We start from the raw sequence: 8134 nt of genomic DNA, 5'->3' as shown, positions 1-8134 counted from the left end.
CCTCAAGCCCCTTCAGTGTGAATTCTCAGTGATCACTGATACAAGACAACACTTTAGGATTAATTCTCATTCCTAAAGCAATCCAAATCTCAATTTCCAACCAAGATTTCCTATTAGTGTGCCCTAATCCATTTTCATGTTTCAATTTATCATTCCAAGGGTTTTCGATCTCAAAACACGGATTAACAATGCTAATCCATCTATCTCAAGTCTCCAAATGAAGCTAATTTGGGTTCTCCCCAAAAACAGGGGTCAAAACAGCATTTTCAGGCCAAACAGGGTCCAACCCGTGTCAACCGGTCGACCGGTGACAGAGCAGTGCAACACTACCGGTCGACCGGTAGTGTGCACACCGGTCAACCAGACTGGTCAACCGGTCAGCCTGTAATCCGGTCGACCGCATTGGTCGACCGGTTTCCATGTGATCCGGTCGACTGGTGGAATCAGCTGTGCGAGAGAAGCTCACAGAAATCAGTCCAAAAACCTGCAAATCGAGTCCCAAATCGAGATATTTCAAAGGAAAACCTTTAGATCTGGGTTCTAGGTCCTAAAACAAGTCCAAAGAACCCAAGATCTCCAATTTCTACTCTAGTTTTACTCAAAAACCATCAAAATCCGGTTTGAACCAAAAATAAGTTTTAAAATTTAAAAACTTGAGATTCGAGAGAGGTTCTTTCAGTAATCTTACCTTAAATCCTTCTCTTGACGTTGAAAACTTCTTTAAATCTTTCCTTGGTTCAAGATCCGTTTGATTTGGGACAAAAATGAGAGAGAGAGAGAGAGTGAGAGAGAGCACGGGAGAGTGAGAGAGAGATGCACGGGAAAGGAAGGGAAAAAGAAAGGAAAAGGAAAAAGAAAAGAAAAGGAAAATGAAAGAAAAGGACATGTGTACAATATTTTAAAACAACAGTTCAGAAATGCGCCCATACACACTTCTGGGTTAAAATAAATTACTGAGAATAATTTAAATACCTTGAAACTATTTAAACTCAACGTGTTAGAAACATTTATTAATTAAACTCAATTAATAATCCAGATTAGGCACACTAATAATCTCAATTATCTTAATTACTCTTAATTAATTTTTCAGGGTGTTACAGAATTAGAGCTTAATGAATGCACAATTAACTTAATTAATAGAGATATTAATTAGGTGATTTTTCATATATTTGACTCAACACTCGAGAGAGGGAGTTGGATTATTTTAGGAAATTCATAATTAATGTTTGGCTTGAGGGAAATCCATAGCATTAAAAATGATTAGAATAATTAGGCAATGTGAAATCAAAGACCCTATCTACCTTATCATTAGAGCTCCATCCGATCCCAAAAGTTTCTTCCATTGTTTAATTCGCTCATTTAATTAGTTTAGTATTTTATTTTTTGTTTTGATTGATCTCATTCTTATGTTGGACTTGTCTGGATAAAACTAAGTTATTCTAATTGCAATACTTAGCTAGATTTTAGGAACACAATCCTCGTGAGACACGATATTCACTCACTACTTTATTACTTGACGACCTCATGCACTTGCGAGTAAAAAATAGGTGTTATTTTCGCACCGATCAAATGGCCGTCGTCACCCAAAGGAAAAAAACCCCACTAGAAGCAACAATCGAAGCCCTCTTCGGAGCGAGGAAGAATATTTCTTCCTCTGCGCGTTTAATCCCCAAAATTTTCTTCCGCTGAGGGTAGAGAACAAGCCCCACTCGAATGGCCCTCATCACCCAAAGGAAAAAATCCCACTAGAAGCAACATTCGAAGCCCACTTTTTCACTCGAAGCCCTCTTTTTTCACTCGACGCCCTGAGAAGAATTCTTCCCTCATTGCGCAACAGTCCCGAATTCGAACTTTAAGGTTTAGATTTTTAGAAGAATTCCTTTCTCTGTACAAGAAGCATAGGTTTCTTCTGGTGAAATTAGCCCGATACAGGTATGGCATGAAATTCTTCGCTTCTTGAGCCGTAAACCGTTTTTCGTTTCTATTGCTTGTACGCTTTTGCATCTAATCTGTGATGAATATTGGGTTTTTTGGAAATTCCTTAGTTCTAGAAGGAAACCCTTAATCTCTTGGTCATAAAACGTTGTTCGCTTCTAATCTATTCTTTTCTTTTGTTATTTTTGACAGATTTGTGTACATTTGCTACAATCCTCAATCAAATCAAGGTATGTTCTGTTTCTTTGGGTTTTGTTTTCTCTGTCTTAAGTGAAGAACCATGTTTATCTTGATAATATTATCAATATTATTCTTCATACACTAGTTATCAATAGAATGCTTGTTTTGGATATGAAAATTTGAACTTTGATAGTAAATCTGGGAATGACTTCATTAAAGAGAGACAACTTTTGTGGTTGGAGGAGATTTGGGCTGATGGTTAGTAGATAGTGATAACTATTGACACGTTCAATGTTTTTATGTTTTAATTTGAATGTTCCTATTTAGATATAAGATGTTGTTTGGAATCACCATATATTTGAATGAATTCAAAAGGATATTAACATAATAAAAGTAGATAGGACGTTAGTATGTATTACTTTTAGTATTGATAAAATATTCAATAATAATTTTAAAAAGCTACAAGAGTATGAACATAATAAGGGAGAAAAGCTATTGATCTGTATCGTAACAATGCTAAATAGCTGTAAGAGGTTAAAAATAACATGTCTAAAATGTTATAAGACCTCAATTATGTAGCGTTTTTCGTATCATTCTTAGAATGTTATGTTTTCGTAGGACTTTTAATAGCGTTTGATGTCCTAACGTTCCACAAAACGCTATTGGTAGTGCTTAATAATTTTTTTAGTTAGCTATTGATAATGATATTTGTTGTAGTGGCATAGGCTACAACCCTTCTGACGAACTGATTCTTCCACATGTGGTCGCAGAAGAGGTATGGAATAGCTATTACTACACCAACTTGCAAGAGAGAATTAGGGGCGCAACTAATTGACAGCTAAGACGTACCGACTATCACCGGTGGCTGTGACACTGTTCAGTGGCAATGATGCAATTAAGGTGGTATAATTGTGGTGAAGGAGACATTTTATGAGCAAAAAAGGATTTTAAAGATCCCAAAAAATGGTTGATTTCTAGTGCCTCAACGACAAGATAACATCAAGGGATTGCAGGGAAACATTTTAGCATCTACAAAGTAATACGTCAATGAACAGTGCTGTAGACCGGGTTTTTTTTAGTTATGAAAAATTACACATTTAACCACCAAATTATAGGCTGTCACAAAATGGCCCCCAAACTTAATTTTGTAATATATGTTCACCACGAATTTGTGAATTATTGCAAATTCTCCCCTATGTTAAGTTTTCAGCATAAAATAACATGTGGCGTGCTTTTTTGGGAGGAGTTTAGTATTGAATGTGCAATTACAAAAGTGCCCTTGAGAATTTTATTTTGAACATTTATTATACGACAAAAACATTCAAAGTAATTCTTAAACTTGTCTTAAGTTGAAAAAGCATATAGCAGATAAACCTTTCACAAAAGTCTTCCGTCTTAACCTCTTTTTCATTGTTGTTGGTACTGTTATTCTTACTTAAGACAATACTTTGCCGCTCAATTTTGGGCAATTCACTTGTCAAAATTGCTTTGTTCCCTTCAACCGAAAGGATCATGAATAATTGATGATGAAATGATCACTTTAGTATTAAACGTTTCGTTGAAAAAGTAAAATTCTGTTTGATTTCTGTTGTGTGGGAAAATATGAATGACGCGTGGACAAACAACAGTGTGACACGTGGCCTTGCTTTCCCTCAAAAGGCAACAACCCTCGACGTTAGGGACTCCCTTCCCCACTGCTGCAGAGGAAGCCCAACTTAGGATGACGACTCTTCATGACGACGACATGTCGTACTATCGGCCTTACGGCGGGAATCCTTCGGGAAGAAATCAACTGCTAAGAAAGACAACTAGGCTGAGCAAATAGAGACGGCCAGAGGAATGTCCGAAGAGGGGAAAGCCTGACATCGCAAGTTGCGTGCGGAAATGGGAGATGTCTGCAGTACAGGCATTAAATGCAAACCCTTAAACCGTCCTACGGGGTACAGAAAAGGGTTATAGGTACGTACAGAGTTGTAATGAGAGACTAATTGGTTGAGTGAACAGTTCACAAAAGTGATTAGTGGGCTACGGTCTGGGCCTAGAAAGGCAGACCACTTGAGTGCTTTTCTGCCTACAAAGAAAACCCACCCGACGAAGGAAGCTCGGCTATAAAACGGGGGAAGCCTCATACATGAAGGAGGTTGGTTTTTCCTGAGAGAAAAGAATGAGAGAGCAATTGTCAGTGTAAATTGTAACAATCTCAAAAGGAATAGAAAACTATAGTGGATGTAGCTCTTCATTTATAAGAGTGAACCACTATAAATTTTGTGTGTTTTTCTACTTCAAGTATTTTTTCTCATATTGTTCACTACACAAAAAATACCACAAACACTTCACTGCCTATATTAAGTATACAGTCAATATTAAGCAGGTAATCCAACGGGATACCAAGTGGTGACCTTGCCCATTTCTGTTGGCGAGTTTTCACCGTCAACATAAACTATCTACATCCACTTTGGTAGAACAACATAGCTCCACTATAGGAGCTATGGAGGTTGATTTTGGGCGTGTTAGTTTACCAGGTCGTGGATTTTTTTTTTTTTTTGGACATTAACTAGTTTATTGATTTTTAGTAGATAAGGAAAAATGGAAACAAAAAGATGGACGAAGCAAAGGTATTATGTTAACAAGTCGTCGATTTTTTCTTTAATTTATTTTTTAAGGATAACTAGGTCTCGATACTTGTGGTTATGCTGTCGATAAGTATCAGCGTATTACTAACACATAAGTGTTGGTTTCCGAAAATAATAAAACTTTTTCCACATAAGCGGAAGAGTGTATGATGCGGATCGTGTATGACAAAAATTTTAATAAAACTTTGAGATACTCTATACATTACATTAATTTATGCATGAATAAATTAATCAAATTAATTTATTTACCTAGCAAACGATTGGGTCAATAACTTGAGTTCTTTGATCTCGAACGTTCCTTACTCCAAGCTAGTTTAGAACACCCACGTCGTCAATTCTTAGCATCTATGAAAACATGTGTGTGGGCACACCTAAAACAAAACAGAATTAAGAAATAAAGACTCAATTTTTTCACGAACACCAAAACATGCACGACGTGGAATTTGAGAGAAAAATTTTCCTTTCCACACTATATGCTTAGAAGAGCAAAAATTGTTTACTCTCCTTTTCTGCAATCTCCTATTTATAGAGTAGTAGTCAGACTCCTAGAAGAAGTCTAATCTTTATTTCTAAGATAAAGCTTGATAATTATCTCCCATTTCTAATTTTGATTTTCAAACAAAATCCAGTCTCCCTTATCGATATGTTGGCCGGCCACCCCAGGGAGATTCCTCATTTTATGAATATCATTTTATGTGCATATATTTGTAAATATTTTATGAATATCAATGAAAATTCCATGATTATTTATATGACCTTAAACATTGTACATAAGTGTTATATGCGAGAGGATAATGTTTAAGGATAATAATCAAAAAGCAATGTTCGTAATAAATTTAATTAAAGTTCGGAATCTTTAATTAGAACATTACTAATACATGTCATTCCCATTTTAGAATGGAACGGTGTTATCCGCACTGTTAATATGGCAAGATATTGAATGAGTGTATTACGCATAATGAGATTATGTTGAACACGGACACAGACACAATACGAATTTCTAATAACTTCTGTTAAGTATAGAAATTCTAATTGAGTCTATCAATGGTCATATATAGAATAATCTTAATCTTGAGTTCTTAACAAACTCCTACTTATGAATTTGTGTCTTTTGATTTACTCAGCACGGATTATGAGATCTGAATCCTATTCTTTGCATTTTGGAGACATGATGAAGTAGGTAGCCGGAAATGTTATTATACGAGATGGAATCCATTCCTTCTTGAGAAATAAGCAGATAAATAATTCTCTTGAGTGTTGATTCGGTACTTGGATTAGTAAGAGCACTTTGGTTCATGAATGTGTTTTATGTATCACTATCCATTAGAGAATCAATGTTACTCAAGGATGAAGATATAATTAGAGAGGTTAACGAATTTTACCTAACTCTAATTATGAATTATTTATGGAGGATTGATCTATATCTAGTGACTATATCAAATGGGCACTTCACATTTTAGAAGTAATTTATGTCTATAATTTTGAGAGTGAAATTCTAAGTTTATAGTGGAGTAACTATTAGAATTAATGGAATTAATTAATTAATTAAAGTGTTTAATTAATTATTAATTTTATTAGAGCTCGAGATTATAGGTCCATTAGTTCCCGCGTCGTCTTTGTATTTCTACCAGACACAAAGGACAAAATGAGAATTTTAGAATTATAGAATTCTAAAAATTAAACACTTGAAATAATTAATTATTATTTAAATAATATGATTATTTAAATTTGAATTTGAACATATCTAGATTTATCCATTTACACTTATTTGATAAGTTGTTCGATTTAGAATTCAAATTAATTTAAGTTTGACTTAAATTCGAATCAAAATTGGACTGTAGGATAAATGATGATTTTCTCTTTCTTCCCTATCTGTATTTGGCGCTTACCACTGGGATAGGATTACCTAGGTTGGCCGGCCATCTTCAGGATAAGGAGTAGGAGACTTTCGTTTCAAATTCAAATAGGAGATAATTAATAAGCTTTATCTTGGAAATAGAGATTGGATTCCTCTAGAAGTTTGACTTCTACTCTATAAATAAAAGAATGATAGAAAATTGTGAAACACAATTTTTAACCTATATTTTATATGGTGGTCGAAATTCTCTAGTATAGTGAGAGGAAAATTTTATCTCCAAAAATTGTACATCGTACATGCATCGGTGTTTGTGGAAATTTGAGTGTTTATTCTAACCTGTTTTGTCTCAGGTGTGCCCACACACTTGTCTTCGTAGATTCTAGGAATTGACGTGGAAGACATTGGTTTTCTAAACACAAGGCTTTAGAGCAAGGATTGTTTAAGGTCAAAGAACTCAAGTTATTATCCTAATCATCCGTCAAGTGTTATTCGTAATTGAGTTCTTAATAAATGAATTAATATGATTTATTTATTCATGCATAAATTAATATAATCTATAGAGTATCTCAAAGGTTTTATGAAAATTTTTATTATACTTGATCCGCTATCCCCACACTTCCGCATCCGAATTCGATTCGGAAACTAACAATTAGTATCAGAGCGATCTATAGACGATACTAATTTATGCTCCGATTATGTGATAATCAAAATTAGTATATTAAATATGTGATATTTAATTATGTATGTGATGGGTAGGCACTTGCATTTATGGATTTTTATATTTAATTCATGTTGATGAATGTATGGATGGTAGATTTGGTCGTTAATTATATAGTTCTATGGATCGCATTAAATTGTTCAAATAAATTATTTGTAATTTTTATTCAGGATTAGAATTATTGTAATTCTAGGGTTTGGGTAAATTAGGGTTTTGATTTTGAGTCAAAAGAAGCCCGGAAAATCGCCCCATGCAGCCCCGGACACCCAGCCAGAAAACTGCCCAGAATGCCTCGGATAGGACAGCCCTATCCGTGCACATGACAGCCCTATCCGCGCCCAGGACAGCCCTATCCGCGGCCAGGACAGCCTCGTGCATGCCCCGAACAGCCTAGACACTTCCAGTGGACTCCGATTGAGCTTGAGAGTTTCTGAAACCCTTGTTTTGGGTACCGAAGGACCTGGAAGAGTTCCGAGCCCTGAAGGAGGTGGAATCTAACCCGAAGACGAAGAATGAAGCCAAAAAATGAAGAATTCAAGAATCGAAGACCCGTTGTTGTAACAGAAGAAAATAATTATTGTAATTATTTATTTATTCAATTTGGTTGTAATTTATATTTTCTATGGGACCCGGTCAAATCCATCTTAATAGCCGATTGCATATATTTATATTTTATGTTGATAATTATATATTATATGTCCATGCATATAACATGCCATATAGATATAGTATGCCTACTCATATGTTTTATAACATATTATGCATACACGCACATTTATTATTATTTATTTTAAAAGAGTTTTAGAAAAA

At 35.0% G+C, this 8134-nt stretch overlaps 1 long non-coding RNA gene across 1 annotated transcript; it reads left to right on the top strand.

Annotated features, from left to right (window-relative positions):
* Nucleotides 1–1544: 1544 nt before the first annotated feature.
* Nucleotides 1545–3386, top strand: LOC112091132. Its single transcript, XR_002901995.1, has 3 exons — nt 1545–1932; nt 2128–2165; nt 2886–3386. It is a non-coding gene; the product is annotated as an uncharacterized LOC112091132 (long non-coding RNA).
* The last annotated feature ends 4748 nt before the right edge of the window (nt 3387–8134 follow it).

Source organism: Morus notabilis, unplaced genomic scaffold (assembly GCF_000414095.1).
Source record: "Morus notabilis unplaced genomic scaffold, ASM41409v2 Scaffold67, whole genome shotgun sequence".
Taxonomy (NCBI): Eukaryota; Viridiplantae; Streptophyta; class Magnoliopsida; order Rosales; family Moraceae; genus Morus; species Morus notabilis.
The sequence above is the reverse complement of the archived record's forward strand: the minus strand, read 5'-3'. Positions and strand labels throughout refer to the sequence as shown.